Source organism: Corvus brachyrhynchos, unplaced genomic scaffold (assembly GCF_000691975.1).
Source record: "Corvus brachyrhynchos isolate BGI_N302 unplaced genomic scaffold, ASM69197v1 scaffold236, whole genome shotgun sequence".
In the NCBI taxonomy this organism is placed as follows: domain Eukaryota; kingdom Metazoa; phylum Chordata; class Aves; order Passeriformes; family Corvidae; genus Corvus; species Corvus brachyrhynchos.
This window is the reverse complement of record NW_008238660.1, coordinates 1115767-1119810: the sequence shown is the minus strand read 5'-3', so window position 1 is coordinate 1119810 and position 4044 is coordinate 1115767. Positions and strand designations below refer to the sequence as shown.

General features: G+C 59.3%; 1 long non-coding RNA gene across 1 annotated transcript; it reads right to left on the bottom strand.

The window, feature by feature from the left end:
• Window positions 1–869: 869 nt before the first annotated feature.
• Window positions 870–4038, bottom strand: LOC108447512. Its single transcript, XR_001863111.1, has 2 exons — window positions 3776–4038; window positions 870–2480 (listed from the first exon to the last, which is right to left on the bottom strand). It is a non-coding gene; the product is annotated as an uncharacterized LOC108447512 (long non-coding RNA).
• Between the last annotated feature and the right edge of the window lie 6 nt (window positions 4039–4044).

Sequence of the window (4044 nt, the reverse complement as noted above, 5' to 3'; positions counted from 1 at the left end):
ACAATGCGGCTCCCGCTGCCCCCGCCGCGCCCGGCTCACCACCAAAAACCCCTCCCTGAAAGGCCAGGGACAGACACGGATTCCAGCAAAAGGGGGTCTCTCCCAGGGGTGGGGGAAGCTGCTGTGGGAATTAGCTGGGGGAGTCTCGCAGTCGTGTGTGGGTGGGAGGACGGAGAACATCGGGGGGAAGGATGGCTTTGTGCTGGTGCGGAGAGACCCAAGCGGGGGACAGACGAGGCACAGGGGGGGTGTGGGGGTTCATTATGGGCTGGGAATTGTGGATCCAGACGTGGGGCCCCACAAGGTGCAGGTACACCTGGGAATTTCCTTGGAGAGACACCGGTGGAAGTTCGGGATGGAGAAATGACCGCTGGGACTGGTGTTTGGAGAAGACCAGGGATTTCCTCACTGATCCCTGTCTTGGAGGGTTGTCCAGGACCATCGAATCCAAGCTGTGCCCAAGCCCCACCTTGTCACCAGCCCAGAGCACTGAGTGCCACGTCCAGGTGTTCCTTGGACACCTCCAGGGATGGTGATTCCACTGCTTCCCTGAGCATCCCATTCCAATGCCTGACCACCCTTTCAGTGTAGCAATTCTTCCTGATGCCCAGCGGGTTATCGTCCCCTTATTTTGACTACAGGCAGCCGAAATGCAGAGCAGACCCCACAGGACAGACCCCTCCTGCCTTCTGCCACTGGAGCTGGGCAGCTGCACTTCGTGCTGAGCATCCTCCTCTTGAGAACCCACTTGGGGTTCTGGTTGGCAACTGAGTGCTCCAGGGGGTGGTGGAGCAGCTCCTCCTGCAGACCCTCCACTCACAGCACTGTGTGGTCAAATGCTTGGAAAAATCATTAAATCAACCCAAACGGAGTGTTTAGCATTCCTTTTACTGAGCCTTTTCTTTCTGTGCTGCTCCAGAGCTGCTGCACGGTGAGAAGCACATGTCCTGCACATGTCCCAGTTAAAGGCAGCATCACCTCTGCAATCCCAGCCCTGCAGGAGCCAGGCTGGGAGGAAAAAACCAAACCGTGACACCACTGGGCAGCCTAAACCACGGGGAGCATCCCATTTGGGTAAAAGGCTCCAAAACCCAGTTCCAGTAGGTTTTCTCCTGGAACTGTAGGATTTCTATGCCTTCCCCCCTGGAATGAGGCTCGAGGGAGCTGCCTGGAGGGGGTGGTGGAAGGAGTCAGGCAATCCCCGCTGTGCGGGGGACGCTGGGGTTACAGCATCCCTGCGGTGACCTGGCTCATGGCACGGCACAGACAGCCACCGGGACAGTGCCAGGTCTACATCGGGCTGGTGTGATCCCCCAGAGGGGCTGGGCGGGCACCGGGGCAGGGCGACAAGCCGGGGGACAATCTGGCCGTGTTTGATGGCAGGGTTTGTTGGTGGGTCCCCCCCCGGGTCGGATTTGTTGCTCCCCATCCTGGCCCCGGTGCCGGGGAGGGACTGCAGGGTTTGGGGCTGGGCAGAACCCCCGGCCTGAGCCCCGGGGGAGCTCAGCCCGGCCGGGCAGGGCTCTGTGCAGGGCGGGGGGAGCTGCCAGCCCCAGCTGCCGCTGCTCAATAGTCCCTTCTTGTCCCCGAGCATCTGCCCGCGGCCCTCAAAGCCGCATTGTTTCCCCATTAGGCACACGGGATTCCCACTGCGGCAACTCCATCCCGCTGGGAAGCGGCATCCCGGAGGGGCCGGGCTGGGATGGGAGGTGGAGACCAGGGGGGATGGACGTGGGGGGCAGCCCAAGGCCAGGGGAGGGGGACACGGGCCAGATCGTGCCACTGCCACATCCAGGGGGCTCCTGTAGCCCCTCAGCCTCTCAGGGTGACCTTGTTTGGTGAGGGAAAACCCCTTTGGTGGGGAATAACCGATGAAGGAGCCCCTGGAGACTGGAGCTGCCCTCCCAGGCGTGGGAAAGCCCAGGGAGCGTGGGGCTGTGTGGCTCCGCACGGACGGGATGGGACAAATCCGCAATATTTGGTGTCAGAATAAGACTCCAAGGGAGTCCAGTAAGGTTCCCGGCAGGCCCAGGGACATCCCCGGGGGTGCTGGCAGCAGCAGGGAGGCAGGGGCAGGTCAGGGCTGTGACACCGCACAGCCCCTTCTGCAGCCTGGGACCGGGGAGCGGAGATCGGGCAGGGTTTGAGGCGCACCCAGCTGCTCCTCGGTGTGGGATAAGCACGGACCCCGTGGGACGGAGGAGGAAGAGCAGATCCCATCGATCCTGGTGATCCATGATCGATCCCAGCACCCCAGCCGGTGGGGACCGTCACCTCCTCTCCTCGGCTGGCGCTCCTCGACTTGCCTTCAGTGCTCCCTGCACTGTGTTTTTCTGGTGCCAAAGCACATCCGTGAGCACCATCTCCTGGGCACCGCGGAAATCATCGAGGAGAAGCTGAGGGAGGAGCTTTCGTTGTGTATTTTGGGCTGTCTTGGTTAAACTGGCATCCAGGTGGTGGGGTTCCATCCTGCCAGGTGCCTGAGGAGCAGAATGGACACCCTCAGAAGGAAAAGACACTGATTTTCACACTCTAATTCAAGCAAGGCAAGCGTGGGGGAAGACGGATAAGCTTGTGTTCCCTTTAAAGAGCTTGGATTCCCCTGAAGTTTCCAGTTTTTCCAGCTGTTTGAGTTTATTTTGACAGCATAGAACTGGATATAACCCAGGGCCCAGGACTCCTGGACTCTCCACCAGCACAGTGCGGCCCTGGAAAATTAATTTTGCTTCACTGAACTTCTCCCCCAGCTTGGAACATCTCCCTGGGCTGGGATCAAACATGCATTTACTCTTTTCCTGCCTTCACCTCATTCCCACCGATGCCAAGGACTCGCTGTGTTTGAGCTGGGGCTGGGAAGGGTGAGAGGAGAACGAGTTGAGCAGAAACTCCTATAAAACCTCAAGTTTGGCCAGGGGAAAACCTGAGGGGGTTTGGGAGGACTGGCCATGAGCTGGAGGGATGGGCAGGCACCAGGCACCCCTGGGGGATGGGGAAAGGGTGCAAGAGGAGTGATGGATGCAGTGTGGGAAGGATGGAGGAGAGAGGAGGCGCAGCCCCCCCTCTGCACTGCAGCCAGCCCTGCCCTGCCCTGCGCTGGAGACACGCTGGGGCCACTGGGCAGGGACACCAGCCCACCACAGCCACCCTTTCATGGGCCATTCATGGCTCTGGGAGAGGAGAACACGGACACGGGCATGGTGACCCCTCAGCGGCTTCTGGCAATCACTCAAGCACAGAATTCCCAAGCCAGAGGCTCTGCCCAGGGGGTTGTGCCCGCGTGGCAGAGCTCCCCATGTACATCTGCCACCAAAATTCCACCCGGCATTTCTCCCCAGGATCCTGGCCCCAGCTGAGTGCAGGGATGTGGGACACAGAAACATCCCCGTCTCATCATTCAGCATCTGGGGAATTGCAGCACGGATTTGCTATGGAATCATTGAGACCTGCAGTGATTTTTTGCCTGGCAGCAGGCTCAGATATGGAGCAATCTTGTGGCTTTAAATGTGCTTTGAAAATAAACACTTCCACATAACTCATCGTGCCTTCTCCACACCTGGCCTGGGGAAAGTTTGGGTGCTGCTGTGGAGCTCCAGGGCTGTCTCTGCATCCTCCTGTCCTTGCCAAAGGCTGCAAAGCTCTTCCCAGATGTTGCTCGGGTTGCAGGGAAGGGACCTTGGCCACCCCAAACCCTTCAGCGAGGGCTGTGTCCTCCTCTGGGTCAGAAATGTCCTCTGGTCACTGGCAGCCAATGACCTCAGCACAGAGAAGGTCTCACCTGTGGTCCCTGGAGAGGAGCTGAGCCTGGAGACACTTTCCTGCTTGGATCAAAGGATCCTGGAGCCTTTGAGGGGGCTGAACCACTGGCCAAGAGCTGGACTTGTTAAAACCTAGAGAAAGAAAATGCAGGCAGTGTTTAGGGACTTGCTTTGCCCCTGAAGTTGGTTTCTTGTCCTTCAGGCACTGTCAGACTCAGCCTTGTGCCTCAGGAAAGGTCCTGCTGCACGTGGAAGTGGGGCAAAGGCACCGAGGAGAGCCAGGGAAAGA